Source organism: Rhinopithecus bieti, unplaced genomic scaffold, assembly GCF_001698545.2.
Source record: "Rhinopithecus bieti isolate Rb0 unplaced genomic scaffold, ASM169854v2 scaffold_16773, whole genome shotgun sequence".
Classification (NCBI taxonomy): Eukaryota; Metazoa; Chordata; class Mammalia; order Primates; family Cercopithecidae; genus Rhinopithecus; species Rhinopithecus bieti.
In genome coordinates this window covers 930,995-951,889 of record NW_016808848.1, presented here as the reverse complement: position 1 = coordinate 951,889, position 20,895 = coordinate 930,995, and the positions used below count along the sequence as shown (strand labels likewise).

The window sequence follows — 20,895 nt, the reverse complement described above, 5'->3', positions numbered from 1 at the left end:
GTGATGTGTGCCACTTCCAGGCCAAAGCACATGAAATCTGCCTGTGACCCTCGAGGACTCTCGTCCTTGGCCGAAGGGATGAGAAGGGTGCATGTTTCAGATGGTGCGGCCATAAGGTGGTTGGTCCCTCAAGAAGCGTGTGTAGCAGAGCACTTTCTTCTACTGACTTACAGTGCAACAGAGAAATACACTTGTAGAGTGAACTGTGAGATAAGGGGTTCTTTGTCATGGAGCACAGCGACCCATCCTGACTCATACAGCCTATGCAAGTCTGGCCCATGGAGATGGCAAGTGGCTGCCTGTGCTTGGTATGGCCACAGAGAAGGAGGCAGGACCCAGATTGTCTCAGGTACCTGAACTCTGAGGGCAGTGGGGAGCTACTGGAGAAATTAAAGCAGGGGAGAGGCTGGGCGTGTTGGCTCACACCTGTAATCCCAGCACTTCGGGAGGCTGAGGCAGGTGGATCACTTGAGGTCAGGAGTTTGAGACCAGCCTGGCCAACATGGTAAAACCCCGTCTCTACTGAAAATACAAAAATTAGCCGGGTGTGGCGGTGCGTGGCCTGTAGTCCCAGCTACTTTGGAGGCTGAGGCAGGAGAATCACTTGAACCTGGGAGGCAGAGGTTGCAGTGAGCACCACTGCACTCCATCCTAGGGAACAGAGTGACACTCTGTCTCAAAAATAATTAATAATAATTATAATAAATAAAGCAGGGGAGATAGAGAAACAGATTTAATTTTCAGACTTTCCTCTGACTACTGAGCAGAGGAAAGGTTAGAGCAGGTGAGAGGCAATGGTCACCTGGGCTGAAGTAGGGCAGTGACGTGGGCAGGATGGTGGGGAGAGGATGTTACTGAAATACCAAGGAGGTGGGATCAACCAAATGTGCTGCCTGAGTGCACGTGGCGGGCCTGGGGTAGTCGCTGAAATCCACACGACCTTACATTAACAACAGCCCTGGCCCCTCTGGACCCTCTGAGCTCTCTCCCTCTACAGCCTGTCTGTGCACCTGTAGGGGGTACCTGGGGTCTGGCCCAACTCCCGAGAGCCACTCCCCATCCAGGAGGAGTGAGGAGGCCGTGAAAGGCCTGGGCAACACCTCCCAAGCTCAGTCACCTCTGTGGCAATAAGTAGTCACAGTTTTTGAGTGCTTACAAACTGCCAGGTGCCATTCCAAATGCTTTCCATGCATGAATAGAGCAAGTGGGTGCTACCTTGCTCCCTGGTTCAGATGTAGGTGTTGAGGCCAGTAACTCGGTCACACAGCTAGTGAACAGCAGGCCTGGGGGCTGAACTCAGCTGTCGCAAGCCTGCAGCTTTTGAGCCTGCAGCTCCAGGTCCTCACAGACAATACCCATGATGATAATAGCTCTTTCAGACCCATCACAGCCCTGGATCTCACCTTTGCCCCTAAGAGGAACTGTCATGATCACGACCACCCCCACTCTACAGAGAAGGAAAAGGAGGCCCAGGAAGCTAGCTAGACCCCTCTAGAAAGGCGCCCCACTTCCTCATGAATGAAGCCAGCTGACAGCAAAGGAGCATGAACATCAATGCCCTTCTGCCCGCCCCCCAATCCTCTCCCCACCCTAACTCTTATTTGCACTGCTAAGATTCTTCCAGACCTGCTGCCATGAAGGGAAATTACACAAGCAGGGGGTGGGGCAGCCACTAGCAAGGCCAGCTACCTCTCCCTTTGTGTGTGGTATGGAAGTGTATGCGTATATGCATGGGTGAAGCTTGTGCATACGTGCTGGCCTGTGTGTGTACTGTGTGTGCACAAGAACCGCATTCATCAGGATGTTCATGAGTGCCTGTGTCCTCTTGTGGGTGTGCATGCACATGTGCATCCGTTTGGATGTTTAACCGAGGCTGTGTATATACACGTGCATGAGCGCATGCGTGTATCACTGCATGCATGATTTTAATGATTCAGCAATTCAGAGAACAGGAGTTTCATTTTCCCTACAAGCAGGCACTTGCCCACAAGTAAGTACTGTAGCGGGCCCTTCACCCACAGGCTGGGCCAGAACAGCCTATTCAAGCCAGGTCTATCCCAGGCCACTCGTCCTATCCTGCCCCATTCCATCTGGCTGGGCCCACATCAAAGCCACAGCAGGCCTTCTCAGGTGTGGCACTCTGGGACAGACTGCTGGGGCACAAGGCAGGAGATGGCATCCATTCTGCTGCTGCAATCCCATGCAGGCTTGGTGGGCCTGATGCCATGGGATTAGGCTCCGAGGCCTGTGAATTCCCCACTCCTAAAAAGGATTTAGTCATCTCTGGGTTTTGCATCGCACTGAGTTTATTTCTTTTTTTTTTTCTTTGAGAAGGAGTCTGGCTCTGTTTGCCCAGGCTGGAGTGTGAAGTGGCGCTATCTTGGCTCACTGCAACCTCCGCCTCCTGGGTTCAAGCAATTCTCCTGCCTCAGCCTCCAGAGTAGCTGGTATTACAGGCACGTGCCACTGTGCCCGGCTAATTTTTGTATTTTGAGTCGAGACAGGGTTTTGCCAAGTTGCCCAGGCTGGTCTCAAACTCCTGACCTCAGGTGATCCACCCACCTTTGCCTCCCAAAGTATTGAGATTACAGGCGTGAGCCATTGTGCCTGGCCTTGAGTTTATTTCTTAATGCCTGACAGTGGCTCACAACTCTCCTGCAAGGTAGGTGGGGATTATTTTCCCCATTTGATGATGGGAAAACTGAGGTGCAAGGGAAGTGACTAGACTGAAGTCAAGTTATGATGAGCAGTGCAGGTGGGAAGTAGTCTGAGGACTAGTTCAGAGACCCCCGCTTCCTGCTATGCAATGTGCTCCTCTGTGACATACATGTGGGGTGTGCGTGCGTGTGTGTGTGTGTGAGAGAGAGAGACAGAGAGAGAGAGAGAGAGAAAGCGACAGAAACAGAGAGAGTTTCCTGCCTGTTCCAAAGGCCTCTCTTCCTTGCCCAGCCCTAAACTCATTGCAGGACAAGGGTTAGCTGCAGGGTGGCTGAAACTGAACCCAAACTGGGTGTGGTGTGGTGCAAACCATTATAATAGATTATTCATGAATTGTATCGTTTGTGGCTTTAAGGAAAGAATGAAATGACCTGATTTGGTCTTTGAACAGGATGGGTAGGCATTGCTGGCTACCAGTTCCCCTTTGTAAATTTGTGGTTTCACATATAATATTTGAAGTTTTATCTTTTCTCTCTCTTAAAATTTGACTTGTGGGCACAGTGAGCTGCCACCTGTAAGTGCCTGGTGAGAGAGTCTGAACCATCACACTTATGTCATAGCCACAGTTAGGGAAGATTAGAACCACAAGTTACCCAGTTGTTTCAAAAAATCGAAAAGAGGTCACCATTTATCAGGATAAAGACCGCTCTATGTGAAGGTGCTCTACGAAGGCTGAGAATTCACACAGTCCACATCTCATTATGGGGGTCCCTCACCTGGACTCCAATCCCTGACCCACTATTATCCGTCACAGTTCATCTTGATCCTGGCTTTGGCCCCAGACTTGCTGGGAAAGCTCTTTTTTGTCATCCAGAGTCCTTATGGGGTCTCTGATCCACCCATTGCAGGAGGGATATCTGGCTCTGAAGTCCAAGCCCATGGAGGGTAAGGCCACCCTGCTGCCAACCTAGGCATCTGAGTAACCATTTCCCACAGCACCTTCCTTTCTCACCAGGCAGGAAGAAAACAAATACAAGGCTCAGCTACTTCTCCTTTGTAAGGATTTTATTCACAACTGGCCTCTGTGAATCTGAGGCCAGGCCCTGGTTTAAACCACCACCTCTTGGCACAAGGTGTCTTAATTTTTGCCTTGTACTGGCCAGCAACAAGGTCTGAAGTGATACAGCGGGATCCAGGGTGCTAGGACCTAAGAGTCTCACCCCACAGGGTAATTTTTCCTCCCTCCTTCAAAGCAAGAAGGGTCCTTGCCACTCTCCACAGAAGTAGGGTAACTGTCTTGGTTTGCCTGGGATTGTGGAGGGGTTCCAGGGATGCAGGACTTACAGTGCTAAACTGGGGGAAGTCTCACTTAGGCAAACAGGGATAAGTTGGTCACTCTCCCACCACCACCACCACCAAGGTCTGTGTGTAACAATTCTTTTTTTTTTTGAGGTAGGGCCTCACTTTGCTGCCCAGGCTGGAGTGCAGAGGTGTGATCACAGCTCACTGCAGCCTCAACCTCCTGGGCTCGCGCAATCCTATGACTTCAGCCTCCTGAATAGCTAAGAACAAGCATGTACCACCATGCTTGGCTAATTTTTTTGTAAAGACAGGGTTTCACTCTGTTGCCAGGATGGTCTTGAATACCTGGCCTCAGGCGATCCTCACACCTCAGCCTCCCAAAGTGCTGGCATTACAGGCATGAGCCACTGTGCCTCGCTTACACATAACAATTCTATTGTAAATCCCTAGCAGCCCTGACTTTGTCAAGTTGCCTGCAAGAGAGGAGGCGCTAGAATCCACTTCTTAAAGAGCCTAACATACTGAACCAGAGAATAGAAATTTCAAAGCAGAATAATCCAGGAAGCTTTATAAAGAGAGGTGAAGAGGATTTCATTCAGTCTCCAATCTTCATCCGATATTGGCTTGGTGCTTATTCTGCGCCAAGCCGTGCCAGGAGCAGGGCTCGGAGGGGTCAGAAATGAATAATTCAGTCACTGCTCTCCACATGTTCATACCTCTTAGGAAAATGGCCAAGAGCAGGAAGAGATGAGATGGTGTGACCTTGAGGGACTGCTAACATGCAGGGCAGGGGCTTGCAACTTTGCACCTTAGAATCACTTAAATCAGACTACTGGGTGGGGAACCCAGACACCAGCACTGCTTAAGCTTCCCATGTGATTCCAGTGCATGTTAGGAGCAAGGATAACAGAAACACATCATGGATGTGATGCAGTAGTTCTCAAAGTGCAGTCCCCCATTAACTATATCACTAGGGAACTTTTTAGAGTTGCAGATTCTCAAGCCTCCTATCCCAGACCTACTGAATCAGGCATTCTAGGGACGGGGCTCACCACTCTGCTTTAACCAGCCCCTCAGCTTCAAGTTTGAGACTCAGTGGTGTAATGGATGGTTTGGCAACACCTGAACCCACTGACCAATCTTAGCATCACTAAAAGAGATAACCAGACATTATGTGCTGCTAATATGAAGCAACAGGAAACACTACTTATAAAGTGGCCTCGCCAAAAAATGAGACCCAATATTGACCGAGTCTTTGTATGTAACTACACACACAGAGTGTGGAGAAACATGTTCAACAGCCACACAGAGGCAATCAGGAAAAAAACACAGGAAATCCTACATGCTAAATTTTCTGGTTTTTAACATTAACTCAAAAAGCATCAAAGACCTAAACAGAAGAGCTAAAACTATAAAAAACCTTAGAAGAAAACAAAGGGCAAAACCTTTACAACATTGGGCTCGGCAATGATTCCTTGGTTATGGCACCAGGAATAGGCAACAAAAGAAAAAAAAATAGACAAACTGTATTCATGGAAATTAACAACTTGTTTGTATTTAACAACTTGTTTGTATTTGTATCACTAGCAACAGAGTGAAAAGGCAACGTATGGAATGAGAGAAAATATTTGCAAATCTATCTGATAGGGTGTTACTATTGAGAATATATAAAGAAGTCCAACAACTCAACAACAAGCAAGCAAACAATTTGATTGAAACAATCTGAGTTAGTGCACTGTTGGTAGGTAAAATGGTGCAGTTGCTATGAAAAATAGTATGGCAGTTCATCAAAAATTTAAAAATAGAACGATCATATGATTCAGCGACTCCACTTCTGGAATATACACCCTTAAAGAAACGAAAGCAGGGTCTCGAAGAGATATTTGCACACTCACGTTCATAGCGGCATTATTCACAATAGCTTAAATGTGGAATCAACCCCAGTGTCCGTCCACAGATGAACGGATCAGTAAAATGTGGTATATTCATACCATGAAATATTATTCAACCTTCAAAAGGAAGAAAATTCTACTTTGGGAGGATGAGGTGGATCGCTTGGGTTCAGGAATTCAAGACCAGCCTGGGTGACACAGCAAGACCTCATCTCTACTAGAAATAATAATAATAAAAAAAATTGGCTGGGCATGGTGGCACACACCTGTAGTCCCAGCTACTCGGGAGGCCAAGGTGGGAGGACCACTTGAGCTCAGGCGTTAGAGACTGCAGTAAGCTATGATTACACCACTGCACTCCAGTCTGGGTGATAGAGCAAGATCCTGTTTCAAAGGGAAAAAAAAAAAGGAAAGAAAGAAAGAAAAGAAAAGAAAAAGGAAGAAAATCCTGACACATGCTATAACATGGATGAATTTTGAGGGCATTATGCTAAGTGAAATAAGCCAGTTACAAAAAGACAGTGTGTGATTCCACTTATATAAGTTACTTAGAGTAGGCAAAAATCCCAGGGACAGAAAGTAGAATGGTGGCTGCCAGGGGCTGAGGGTAGGGAGGAATGAAAAGTTATTGTTTAATGGATATAGAGCTTCAGTTTTGCAAGATAAAAAGAGTTCTAGAGATGGATGGTGGCGGTGGCTGCACAGCAGTATGAGTGTACTTAATACACTGAACTGTACACTTAAGAATGATTTAGATGGCAAATACTATACTATGGGTATTTTAGCACAATGAAATATACATATATATATTTTAAAATATCTGGTTTCTTTAAAGATGACAAGGAAAAAGGGACAAGGGTCATTATAGTTCAGAAGAGACTGAAGAGATCAGAGGCATAGCAGGAAGTGCAATGTGCGGATCCTGAGTGGATACAGATTCACACACACCAACTGCAAAAAGGCATCAGGAAGCAATCAGGGAAAGCGGAGTGGGCACCTGACAGTATGACAGTATTAAAGAATTGTTGCCATCAGGCGTGGTAATAATACTGTGCTTATATTAGACAACAGTCTTTATCTTTTAGAGACATATACCTACTATTCAGATGAAATGATATAACATCTGGGACTTATCTTAAAATAACTTGGGGTTGTTGGACAGAGGAGGAGGGAATAAGCAAGTAGAGATGAAACAGGCTGCTGATGGCTACTGAAAGTGGGTGAGGGTACAAGAGGATTTATTTGAATCTTCTCTTTAATTTTGTATGTGTCTTTACATTTCCACTGTAAAACATTTAAGCAAGAAGGAAGCAGGAGAGCACAAAAGTGGCCCAGGCCCCGGAGCTTGACTGTCAGGGTTCTAATCTTGACTCTAAATGGCCCTGTCCAACACAGAACCTCTAGTCCCACAAGGCTTCTAAATTAGAGTTAAAATTAAATAAAGTGTAAAATCCAGCTCCTTAGTCACACTAGCAATATTTCAAGAGCTCAAAAGCCACATGTGCTTAATAATCACAGATGAAACCATATAAGCAACACCCAATGAACACTGTAATTAAAGAACACACCCATCTCTGAACAAAGTTCTGCTGGACAGTGCTGCTCTATCATTTCCTATCTGCCACTCTGGGCAAGTTACTTAATGTGTCTATTTCCTCACCAGGAAAACCAGGCACTACAAATACACATAATAGCTAACACCTATATTGCTGATTAGGTGTTAAGTATGTTCCACATACTAACTCAACCCTCATGCATGTACTGTCGTAGCCCCACTTTTAAGATGAGGAAACAGGGCACAGATAGGTTAGATAACTTGCCGAAGATCACATAGTTAGTTAGTGGCTGGGCTGGAATCTGAAGCCAGGCTGTTCAGTCACAGGTCCACACTCTCTCAGGGGTTCCTGGACACTTACATAAGGTGAGACGCACAGCATGCAGAGTGACACTTGGTGCATACTTAGTGTTCAAAAGACATTGGCTAGTAAGATTGTTGTGGTCCCAATGTGTACAGGACACTGAGATGTGATTTAACACACAACAGGTACATGCCGGGGCCCCAGCATTTTGGGGATCTAAGTAAAAACCCCAAACCAGAAAGCATAAAGCAGCCTGCCAGGGGCTGAGTGGCTCGGGAGAGTTCCAACTCCTGGTGCAAACCATGATGATGGAGGAACAGACACACACATGCAGAAGGCTAGCTGACAATTCCTACTGATCAAAAAGAATCCAAGAGAGTGCATTTGTGCATCTCTCTGGGCTGGGCTTTCCCGGGTGGAGGCCAGAAGGCCCCGCCTTGCCCTAGTGCTGAGGGGCCTGGGAGGAGGTGAAGGGGCGGGGGAAGGAGCCCTTTGCTTTTTCTCCATCAGCACAGCCCAGGCAGGGAAGCAGGAATGCAGCCATCCAGGGACCCTCCTTTGGGGATCGACCATCACCAGTGAGGCAGAAGCTGTCTGTAGCCAGCAAATGCAAACAGTCCTGTCCTCAGGTCTCCGCCTTCCCCACCCCCGCGCCGCCCATCCTTCTGGTCCAGCACAGATGCCTCTCTGCAGGCCCACAGGAAGTACAGATTGAGTCAGAGAGCAAACCAAGACAAGGCCTCTTTCTTCCTGATGAGATTAGGCCTGAGGGAGTGCCTTCTTCCCACATCTGACACTGCCCAGAGCCACCTCCTCCTGCCCTGCCTCTTCCCCAGCCCTGCCTCCACGGCCCCCACCTGCTCTCTACCCCTCTCCCAGGCCATGCCAAGGCCTGAGCAGCCTTCTTTCTTGGGGACTCAGGCCTCACATATTCCACCCCCAACTCTGGGCCTGCACTTTCCCTTAAAACCAACCCCGGGTCACCTCTGTCCTCAGGATAAAGTCCTCTGCTGGACTTGGGTTTTGAGGTCCCTACATTCCCCGAGTCTCTGACCTCCTTCTCATCTCCCCAGACCTGTTCTCTGAGACAAACTGGTCTGTCTGCTCTCCCCTCAAAGCATCATGGTTTTCAAAAGAGAAGGGGAGAAGCAAAAAGAAAATAAAGAAGCATCATTTCCCCAGATAATCCATCTTTGCTCACACCCCCTCCCTCCACCTAGAACTAAGCCAGCCCAGGTAAGTCGCTGGGTGGCTCTTAGCAGGGCTCTTAGAAAGCCCCTTCCTGTCACCCCACCTTCCTGGCCCAGCTCCAACAGAACCACCTCCAGGGAGCCTCCCCAGCTCTCAGACTGAGCAGTCTCTCCATCCCATGCGGTCCCATCCTGACATTTGGGGAAGTAGCCAAAGGCAGGGAAAAAGAAGGCACCAGATTCAAGCCCTGGACCCCTAGTTGTCTCTATGCCGTAGCATTAGAGTATCCTCATATTTTTCTCATAGAATCTAGAAGATTAAATGAGATCATGTACGTAAAAGACCTTGCATTGTCCGGCACAAAGTAGGAGCTCATCTCATGGAAGCGTCCCTCCTCTCCTCCTTTCCTGCCCATTGCGTTTTTTCCTTCTCTTCCTTCCTCTCCCACCAACACACCAGGACTGTCAACCTAGATGGTTCTCCCTTCTGCTGCCCACCTACAGCCCTGTGGGTACCCAGGGGGAGGCCAACCTGACTCCTGGCTTGAGCTTTCACTCACACCAGCAGCTTCTTTCCAATCCCTCCTTGGGGCGCTAGGAGCTGTGCTGGTCAGGCTGGAGAATCCTAATTCTTTCATTGTTGTTGTTGTTGTTGTTTTGAAACGGAGTCTCACTCTGTCACCAGGCTGGAGTGCAATGGCTTGATCTTGGCTCAATGCAACCTCTGCCTCCGGGGTTCAAGTGATTTTCCTGTCTCAGCCTCCCAAGTAGCTGGGATTATAGGCGTGCACCACCATGCCTGGCTAATTTTTGTATTTTTAGTAGAGCAAAGGGGCTTCACCATGTTGGGCAAGCTGATCTTGAACTCCCGACCTCAGGTGATCCGCCTACCTTGGCCTTCCAAAGTGCTGAGATTACAGATGTGAGCCACCGAGCCCAGCCGAGAATCCTAATTCTGACACCAATTCGCTCCATGACCTTGGGCAAATCTCATCCCTTCTCTCGCTTTCTGTTTCTATCCATATAATAGTAACAGCCCTGCCCTGCCCACCTGTTAGGACAGTCTGTGGAGGGCGCTGCAGCCTGTACACACCAGACACACGTGGGACCACAAGGGCAACAGAGCTGTCCAGCCGTCAGCTGTCCTGAGAAGGTCTTGTCCTGCCTGGACCTTCTGGAGACAGAGCAGAGCTTCATTCTGTTTAATCCCCCAAATCAAGCCCTGACCAAAACTCCACACAGGTTTATTGCCCCACAGTCTCCTTATCTGGGAGTTTCAAGTAACAAGGGTCACTGGGGATTTTCCAAGACACCTCCAGGAGGCTGAAAATCTGATGGCTCCACTTCCTGCTCACTGTCCACTTTCTGGCACAGAGCTTTCGGACCTGTCTTTGGACAGAGAGGGACACTGAGGCTCAGAGAGGAAGAGCGCCTTGCTTCGGGTCCCACAGTCAGCCCGAGGCAGGGCTGAAGCTCGGTAACTCTGGTCCTGGGGTGGGCATCCAACCAGGGGTCCTGCATTCTGTTCTCAGCATGGACCCACAAATCAGCCCTCACTCTGCCTGCCTCAGGGACCTGGGCCCAGAGTCAGTTCAGACGCCATCATCAGTGCCCATTCTGAGCTTGATGCCATGCTGGGCACTGTAGGGGAGATGCATGGACAGACCCAGACAGCGTCAGTTATGGGGGAGCTCAGAGAATGGGGGAGGCCCCCACATAATCAGCAAGCTCAATTCAGGATCACCAGGGCTAAAGCCAGCGCTGCAAGTTGCAGCAGGGAGATGGAAATCTGGGGAGTTAGGGAGGGTCCCCGGGAGGATACGACTGAGCTGAGCCTTCAAGGTCAAGTAGAGCAAGCCCAGCAGAGGAGGGAAGGGGAGGCACCGGGGTAGAAGGCGCTGTGCTAGGTCATGCCTGGCTGTGGTGTGCGGAGATGGAGCCAGGAGCTTGCTGCGCTGGGGTGGGGAGGCTGGGTGTGAGCAAATGCAGGCCAGTAATGGGGCTGCCGCTGGGAAAGAGGCTGGGGCGCAGTGCTGAGGTGGCGCCTGAGACAGTGGGGAGGCATCGAAGTTTGTAACTGGGGGAGTGACATGGTCAGAGCCGAAGTTGACTTAACCCCTGAAATTAGGAAGTTAGGACATTGAGCTTGGGAAACGATTTTCTTTCCTCAACTTTGGGCTGGTATCTAAGGAAGAAATTAGTGGGTTTCATTTTATGTCCAGCTCCAGTGGGCTGGAGGGGTTGCGGAACCCCATGAGGAGGAGGGGCAGAATTCTGAGGCCTTCTGTGCTTGCACTCAAGAGGAAAACGGTGTGACTGCCCTGCGACAAGAGTCCCCAGATACGACTGAGGGCCTGCCTGCTTCTGCAGATACTGGCAGTCCCACATCGCACTTCCAAGCTCAGCCCCACACCCCACTTCTGAGCTCAACCCCATGCCCCACTTCCAAGCTCAGCCCCACAGCGGGAAGGTAATGGGAAGTTACTCTCTCACCTGCTTGTTAACATGGAGATAAATGCCTCTGCTCACCCGTAATCGGTTCCCCAGGCAGAGTCTGCAACAGCTGGCAGGAGAGGATGGCCAGGTACCTCCTCTCTGCCTCCAGCCTCCAGGAGCTCCACCTAAATTGTTTGTTCAGGCTGGGCCTGCAGGCCAGAAAGGCAGGAGGCCAGACTGATTGCCCTTCTCAGATTTCCAGTGCCAGCAGTCTGGGTTTATGAGGATGAAAAGAGTGCAGGAAAGATGTCAGTGCCCCTGCGGGAAAGGCACTTCTGCCCGCAAGACTGGCTGTGAGGACACGTGGCCCCATCGCATTTACATGTGTTTGCCTGCTGTGTCACAGCAGAGCATCTGAGGGTGCTCAGAGTCACCTGGAGGGCTGGAAAAAAACAAACCTAGGTGGTGGCTCACACTTGTGACCCAGTACTTTAGGAGGCCGAGGTGGGAGGATCACTTAGGGCCAGGAGTTCCAGACTAGCCTGGGCAACACAGTGATTCTGTCTCTACAAAAAACAAACAAACAAACAAACCCCCATTGTTGGGCCCCACCCTAGAGTTTCTGATTCAGCAGCATGGGTGAGAGCTGAGAGTCTGCATTTCCAACCAAGTTCCCGGTGACTAGGAAGCCTCTGGCCCAGAGGCCACTCTTTCAGAACTACTGCTGTACAGCCCAGTTCTGTGATTCACAACTATTGCTCAGTTTACCCCTCACAACCACCTGGGGGTGCGGAGGATTATCTCCACTTTGTGAGTGTGGCCTGGACACTCGGCAGAGCAGCGGTGTCAGTTTTCTGAGGTTACGCGATTAATAAGCAGCAGGAACTCCTGTCCAAACTCCAAGAGCTCCATGAGCACTCAACCACCCCCCAACTTGGTGGCCACTGCGGCTCTGCTCCTTGGCTTGCTTTCTTAAGTCTTCTTCTCAACATATAAACTGCATGCTCTGAGGCCAGCACTCCAGAACCGGGAGTCCCAATCCTCTCCATCCTCCTTCTCGTGGTGCTCCACAGCTGAAACAAAACCCACTTATTGTGTCTGCTGTCCCATAACAGCTTCGCAGCCCAGTACACGTGCTTAAGATACGGGCTTCAGAGTCAGAGAAACGTGGATCCAAATCCAGACTCACTTCCCTTCTCTAAGTCTCGGTACCACATCGCCAGGTTGCTATGAGATGAGCAAGGAGCAGAGCATGTAGCCCTTGGTCCAGGTGCAGTGGCTCACGCCTGTAATTCCAGCACTTTGGGAGGCCGAGGCGGGTGGATCACCTGAGGTCGGGAGTTCGAGACTAGCCTGACCAACATGGAGAAACCCTGTCTCTACTAAAAATACAAAATGAGCTGGGCATGGTGGCGCATGCCTGTAATCCCAGTTACTTGGGAGGCTGAGGCAGGAGAATCGCTTGAACCTGGGAGGCAGAGGTTGTGGTGAGCCGAGATTGCATCACTGCACTCCAGCCTGGGCAACAAGAGCGAAACTCTGTCCCCCTGCCTCCACCACCCCCCACCAAAAATGAAAAAAAAAGCGTGTAGCCCTGGCCCATGGTAAAGTTTTCAACAAATGGCAGCAACCAGTGGGCCAAGGCAAGCATTTGAGTAGCTTTCCTAAACCTCTCTGTGCCTCAGTTTCCTAAGCTGTAAACCGGGGTCCATGATGGCACCTACCTTATCAAGGAGTTGTTCATTCATATAAAATGCCTCAGAGCAGTGCTTGACAAGGGCCCAGCCAGGTGTTAGTATCCTACATGTACGTTCCTGTTTTGTCAAATATATTTCAGTCTGAACATAGGCTCTTCATTGACAGATGTAAATAAAAACATTAAAGAATAGAGTAGGCTACTGTGAAGTCAAAATGTAAAAATCTTGGCAGTGATGGTGATATGGTTTGGCTCTGTGTCCCCACCCAAATCTCACCTTGAATTGTAATCCCCTCGTGTGGAGGGAGGGGCCTGGTGAGAGGTGATTGAATCATGGGGGCGGTTTCTTCCAGGTCATTTTCATGTTACTAAGGGAGTTCTCATGAGATCTGATGGTTGAGTTTCCCCTGTGAGTTATCTCTCTCCTGCAGCCCTGTGAAGAAGGTGCCAGCTTCCCCTTCACCTTCCGTCATGATTGTAAGTTTCCTGAGGCTCCCCAGCCATGTGGAACTGTGAGTCAATTAAACCTCTTTCCTTTATAAATTACCCAGTCTCAGGTATGTATGTTGTTATAGCAGTGTGAGAGTGGACTAACACAGATGGCTGCACAATGGGCATGTACATCATGCCATGGAATTTTATACTTAAAAATGGTTAAAATGGTAAACTTTGGTATGTATATATCACCATCATTTAAAAAATAAAGAAAAGAGAAATAACAGCACCTAGGTATCAGCCCACAGCTTTCCTGAACTCCCTGGCAGCTGCATCTCTGCTTCCATGTTGATTTCCTCGGAGCTCCTACTTCTTTTAGCCCCTTCCAACCCTTGACCTTAGAGTTGGTCCCTGATGTGACTTCAAAAGCAGGGGGTGGGGTGCGGGATGGCCCTCCCTGTCTGCTTCCCCTTTCACTCCTGGCAATTCAGGGCCATCTCTGCCAGGGGCCCAGCAGAGGGGCTTGGTAGGGTGAAGAGGCCTTGCTATTTCCCCAGACACCAGGAGCCCCCTGCTTCAGGACATGCCTGGACGATATTTCCCCAGGCCCCTGGCAGAGTCGTGGCTGTGGCTCTTCCCACCAACCTCCCTCCTCCCGGTGAAGGAAGGGCCCCTTGAGGGACCAGGGCCCCCCTAATTAGCACCAACTCCCACTGGGCTTCAGCAGGGAGCCCTGCTCTGTGCAGGGAGGGCACATAGATATTCCAAGGTCAGTGACCTGGTTCCAGTGGGCTCTGCCCCCTTTTGCTGTGTGATGCTGTGAAAGCCTCTCTCTGGGTTCCAGTGTCTCAACCCATTAAATGGGCAGGAGCATCCCTGCCTGTCGCCCTCCGGAGGCTGTAGGGAGGCTCTGAGGGAGAATGGATGCAGAGGGGCTGGTTTATTTATTACACGACACAATCGCATCGAGAGGCAGCAGCACAGTGGCTACTGACATGGTCGGGAACCCGCCTGCCGGGCTCAGACATCAGTCGTACCACACACCAGCTGGGAGACACTGGGCCGGTTATCTACCTCTCTTGGACTTAGGTTTTCTCATCCATAAAATGGGGATGATAACAATAAATGAGTTAATATCTGCCAAGCACTTAGAACCCAGCCTGGCACATGGTAAACTCAAAGTAAGTATCTGTTAAATAACTAAACTCCAAATAAGTAAATAATGGTAACCTTTATTGAGTACTCACTGTGAGCCAGGCACTGTCCTAAGCTATTTACCTGAACTCATGGATTGAAATGAACATTTAATAAAAATGAATATGGGCTTTGAACAGGGCTTACAGATTAAACTATGAAGCACAAAGTGTTCATGGTCCTTTATTTTTCCTCAAAGCAGCAATATCTAAAGATCTAAACATTCAGGGGAGGGGTGAGGGGTGTCACCTGTGCTGGGAAGCACCAAAACCCTCTGAACCGAATGAAAGCAGAGAAAGCCTTGTGCCCCTTATCAACCCATGAGTGCTGATGTAGAATCTAAAACTCTAATTCTTCAATTTTTAGCCAGACCCACTAACTCTCTCCCAAATGATTTTTATTACATCTAGGGGCAAGCACCAAATACAATACCCCAGAATTCTGCTCTTCTTTCTCCAGCACCCCATTTGAAGAGTCTGAGGGTTTTGGCTCGTACCAGTCTAGTGATGGGGAGAAGACATGCTCAACCAGTGGACTTCCTCGCACCTACTGAACAGAAATCTACCATTTTCCCCACTGCCCTATCTGTTCCTGAAGCCCCGCCAGCCACATCCATTGCTTCTGCCCCATGACAGCCTTCCAGAGATCGAAGACCTCTTGACTCAGGTCCCTGGGATGGCTCCACTCAGGGTTGGGGAGTTTCTTGTGTGACTTGGTTTCCCACGTCCTCCCCATTTTGGTTGCCCATATGCTCCAAGCTGTCCCTGTCTTCCGGGTCATACTCGAACTCTGCAGATGGGGGCTGAGAACTCTTCAGTAGAGCAGGTCCCCAAAAGGATCCTTGACGTCACATCTCAGAAAAACAGCACTAGCCAGACCCCAAGAGACCATGGGGCACAGAAAGAGGAAACGGAGTCAGCATGCCAAAGGCCACCCATACAGGGCAGAAGCAGGAACAAGATCCAGGTCTCCAGCCTCCCAGTCCAAAAGAGTGCGCTAAAACACAGAACAGAGTCCTGTCCTCCTATACCTGGATACAGTACCAAACATTTTTGTTCCTTATCTGTGTTGCTCTAAGTAATAGTGGAAACTCGTCTGTGGAGGGACAAATTCCAAAGATGGTTAGGAAAGAAAGGCCTTATAATTGTGAGCTTAGGGCTCATTGGCCTTATCTAGGCTCTCCTGGACTCACAGCTTTGAAAGGTGAACTGTGTTTCTCCAGAGAGTGCTTTAGGCTGGGAATGATGGCAGACCTTAGGTCTTTTCTGCTAGAAAGGCCGGCAGAGCATCAGCAGCCCCCACGATGCGAGGGGAAAACTGGAGCACATTCACTCCACCCACATTTTCCAAGTGCCCAGCTGGAGACAGCCCTCGTGCTGGGCTCTATGGACGGAGGTATTCCCATGGGGTCTGGGAATGGGTAGAAAAATAGAGAAATCCTACTCTACTGGAACAATGCTTGATCACAAACGTGGTGGCGTGTCAGAGGTGGCAGGAGCAAGGAAAAGACCAGGAGGTTAGAGCAATGGGCTCCAAACCATTTTTTTTTTTTTGAGATGGAGTCTGGCTCCATCACCCAGGCTGGAGTGCAGTGGCACAATCTTGGCTCACTGTAACCTCTGCTTCCCAGGTTCAAGCGATTCTCCTGCTTCAGTCTCTTGAGAAACTGGGATTACAGGCATGTACCACCACACTTGACAAATTTTTTTTGTATTTTTAATAGTGATAGGGTTTCACCATGTTGGCCTGTCTGGTCTCAAACTCCTGACCTCAGGTGATCTCCAGACTTTTTTGATCATTCACTTCTTCTGCAAGAAAAAAAAACAAAAAACAAAAAACAAAAAAACAAAAAAACTGAGCTCACACCCCATTATCTTATATTCTATATAAGTAATCATTACCAAACCTCGCCAGACAAAACGTACACTGAGTGACATTCATCACTAACCAGACTGACTGTAAATACGTATTTCAAAGTGTCCCCTAACATAAACAAACAAACTTGAGCTAACTTCTTGTCAGACTTATTAGCTTGTCACTGTTTTTGTCTTGGGTCTTGTGGCTGATGAAGTGATTGCACTGGAAACCCCAGTGTTAATTCTCTCACTTTTTTTCTCTTTTAAATTTGTTTTTATTAAAAAAATTTTTTTAGAGACAGAGTCTCACTCTGTCGCCGAGGCTGGAGTGCAGTGGTGCCATCATAGCTTGTTGTCGCCTCCAACTCCCTTGAGGAGGACTCAAGCAATCCTCCTGCTTCAGCCTCCTGAGTCGCTGGGACGACAGGCATGTGCCACCATGCCTGGCTAATTTTTAAACTTTTTCTTGAGACAGGGGTTTGCTATGTTGCCCAGGCTTGTATCACATTCCTAGCCTCAAGCAATCCTCTTGCTTTGGCCTCCCAAATTACCAGGATTACAGGCGGCACTCAACCTCTTCCATTTCCTTGTCTTCACGTACTAGCATTATTAGCATAGTAAGTAAGCACTACTAACAAGTCACCATTTTTCAGTAGGAATCTTTAAAAACCACGTATCCATTTTGTAAGGGCTAGTTAGCTTAAAGTGGTGAATATAATTTGTAAATCCAATCTGGATTAATTAGTCTGGATTAACCTGGATTAATTAACCAGGTTAATTAATTGGGATAACTTCCAAAAACAGACCAAAGAGTAAGGTCATTACCCTTTCTCAGAGTGTTTCCCCTTCTCTCTGGAGAGTCCTGGACCACATGAGACACGAGGCTGCCTGACACCCCAGCTGAGGAGTGTGTCTCCACCTGGCAAATGTGAGTAAAGCTGAATTTTTTTGTTTTATTTGTTTAGATAATTTTTCCTGCACCCCAATGTGCATCTTGCATAGATCACTTTGGAGGCAATTGGGATAGAAGATGAAGAGTCAGAGGTAATTTTTAAGCTCAAAGGATGGCAGAAATGATCTAGTCTACCCTTCACTTTGCCGGTGAGGAAACAAGAACCTGAGAAGGGATGTGACTTGTCCAAGGTCACCTGGCTGGTCAGTGGCAGATGCTGGAGAGAATGCACATCTCTAGACCTTGATGCTACGAATGGCTGCTAAAAGTGGCCACAGTCTAGTTCTTTACTGGTCCTTTTACTTTACTGTGCTTCTCGGTTGGCTTCACTCTGAAGCCTCATTTTCCTCATCTGTAAAATGGAACGAATCAAACCAGCTCTTGGGCTGCTGTTTGAGTGCCCGTAAAGTCTCGCTGACATCTGTGGGCTGGGAAGAAACCCTTCCCTAGGCTCTGGAAGGTCCTACTTGAGTGGCCGAGATCTGGGACTGCTAGAACATGAGGATTCTGCCTCTGCCTACCAGCCACAATAGTGACTCTGCAGGACGCCGAGCTCCTGCTGCCCAGCATTGTGCTGGCCTGGGCCTGGCATGTTGGTGGGCAGCTGTGGACATGGGTCCTGGGTCTCATGAAGCAATGACCTGCAATCCTGCTCCTATCTCTCATCCTCCCCATCTTCCAGGTCCTTCCTGCCTTCTCCAGGCTGTCCTCATCTCAGATCCCACCTCTCTAAAGCTGAGACCCCACTTGGGCTACTGGTAGGTGGCAGCATCCTCTATTCCAAAACCTTCAATAGCTTCTCAGCTGGGGATTCAAAGCCAAGGTGTGGCCCAGGAGTATATCAAGAAGGGATGTGAGGCAAGCAGGGAAGGGGAAGTGGCAGGGACGAGGGCAGGAGGGAGGTGAGCAGTCGGCCGGGCGCAGACACTCAGGAGGTGCATTTTCAACAGAGAACTTAAAAATAGGCCAGGCATGGTGGCACTTGCCTGTAATCCCAGCACTTTGGGAGGTCGAGGCAAGTGGATCACAAGGTCAGGAGTTCGAGATCAGCCTGATCAACAGGGTGAAACCCCGTCTCTACTAAACATACAACAATTAGCCAGGTGTGGTGGTGGGCGCCTGTAATGCCAGCTACTCAAGAGGCTGAGGCAGGAGAATTGCTTGAACCCAGGAGGCAGAGGTTGCGGTGAGCTGAGATCACGCCACTGCACTCCAGCCTGGGTGACACAGTGAGACTCCGTCTCAAACAAAACAAAACAAAACAAAAAAAACAAACAAAAAACTGCCTCAAAGTCTGACATTTTACGATCACAATGTGCCTGCAATTACAAACAACGTCAGGGCCAAAACACTCCTCCCTGACAGGGCAGGCTGCAACCTACCTCCCTGCCCTTGGCATCTGGCAAATACCTTACGCTTTGCCTCTTATACTGAGACAAACCAAACCAAACCCCATGTTCATCGCATCCCACATAAGCCTAGTAAGTTTTCCCCTCTCCAGTCCTTGGGTTACATCGTTTCCTTTGCCAGTAATGCCCTATCCACCACTCTGTATGACCAGCTGCTACAAGGCTCAGCTTAGAGAAATGCTCCCTCTTCCAGGAAGTCTTCCTGCAAGCATTCCCATCCATCCCCTCAGAGGCCATGGCTCCCCTCACATCATGTTTTCATCTCCAAAGGAAAACTCAAGAAAGGAACCCACAACACAGAAAACCATACAAGGAGAGTTACTTCTGAGCTGTGTGACCTCAGATCAGTCCCATGGCCTCTTGGAGCCTCAGTTTCACCTCCTTAAAAGAACCATCTCATCTCCAAATACCTTCCTTTCCTTGACCTGCACCATCCCTTCTTTTGACCACACAGTGAACTAACTCTGTCACTGGGTGAAAAGGCCCCACCTGCTTCCAAAGTTACTAATTCAAGCACCCCTCCTGACTGCACCCTCCCCACCTCCAGCCTCCTGTCACCTGCCAGATGTGACCAGCCCTTTGCCAGTGTCCCCTCTGATGGATCAGTAAAAATAGGTTCAGGCCCGAGGAGAGGGCCCTGGAAGCCACAACCAGAGACACCAGAGACCCCTCTCCAGGATGACACAATGCATCAAGCAATGCCCCGACTCCACCACCACGCTCAGCAACAGCTTTGCTGAAAGGCCAGCTCCAGGGATGGTGTGGGGGCCATGTGATTCCCATGGGCGTGCTGTGGAAGCCCATTTCCTGTCCCCAGTAACCTGGGATATCAGCTCACTCTTACCAACACCCTAAAATGCTTCATCCCACTGACTTTTTTTCACATCATCTGGCAAACTCCAGCACTGGGTAAACCAGGATATCCAAGCTCAGCTGGGAGGAAAATGGTGGACAATAACCAGCCCTGGGCAGAAGGCCCCAGTGCGGTGAAGGCTGCTCCCATGTTGCTTGTGTCCCCCAGCACGACTCTCTCTGCAAGTCAGGCCATGAGAAGGGCACTGCCGGAAAAGCCAGAACCCCCGGGCACCCATGTGGCCTCCCTTTTCTTGTATCCAATGCCAATCCATCACTAATCCCAGCCTCCTGTCCCACCTTCAAATGATCTCTCTCTCTCTTCTTTTTTTTTAGAGATGAGGTCTCACTATGTTGCCAGGCTGGTCTGGAACTCCTGGCTTCAAGAAATCCTCATGCCTCAGTCTCCCAAAGTGCTAGGATTATAGGCGTGAGCCACGGTGCCTGGCTCCAAACATCTGTTAAACTTGGTCATTTAGTCTCAGCCACCAACCATCTTGCCCTTGATCTTTTCGAAATACATAAATGTGAGCAGACCATTCGGCGGCCACTGTTCTACTTCCCCAGCCTCACCTTGCCCAGGGATCTGAGCTGCACATGGTGCTTTCAGTTCCTCAAAGGCCTGTTTCCTCCAGCCGGAGAGCTTTTGCAAGGCTGTTTCTCCTGTGCAGCATGCCTCCCTCGCCACCCTCACCTGGTCACTCCCTCCTCATCTTTCAGATCTCAGCTCAACGTCCTTTCCTTAGAACATCCCAACCATCCCCTTGCAGGCCACGGCTCCCCTCGCATCATGTTTTCATCTCCAAAGGAAAACTCAAGAAAGGAACCCACAACACAGAAAACCATAAAAGGAGAGTCACTTCTGAGCTGTGTGACCTCAGACAAGTCCTATGGCCTCTCTGAGCCTCAGTTTCACCTCCTTAAAAGAGCCATCTCATCTCCAAATACCCTCCTTTCCTTGACCTGCACCATCTGTGCCCTGGACTGCAGCCTTCTTCAGTGACCCTGGACTCAGCACATTCTCTACTCTGCACGCCCTTCACTCCTCTCTCCTCCTCCAGGTTCTGTGGGACTCTACGATTACTGTCCATCTCCCGTTTGGTCTGTGAGCCCTCAAAGACGGACCTATGTCTGTTTTGCTGTGCTCGGTATCTCTAATGCTTT

At 49.3% G+C, this 20,895-nt stretch overlaps 1 protein-coding gene across 4 annotated transcripts in view; it reads right to left on the bottom strand.

Moving 5' to 3' along the window:
- The window catches only part of CORO2A (coronin 2A), a 68,613-nt gene that overhangs the window by 36,830 nt on the left and 10,888 nt on the right, over positions 1-20,895 (bottom strand). The window contains exon 1 of one of the 4 annotated variants that reach the window (XM_017887574.1): positions 11,395-11,846. The exons of 2 other annotated variants lie outside the window; for them this stretch is intronic. The gene's annotated coding sequence lies outside the window, so the exon portion shown is untranslated. Of the gene's footprint in view, positions 1-9,433; positions 9,455-11,394; positions 11,847-20,895 lie in introns of those variants that run through there. One more of the 4 variants, XM_017887575.1, reaches the window with a different exon arrangement.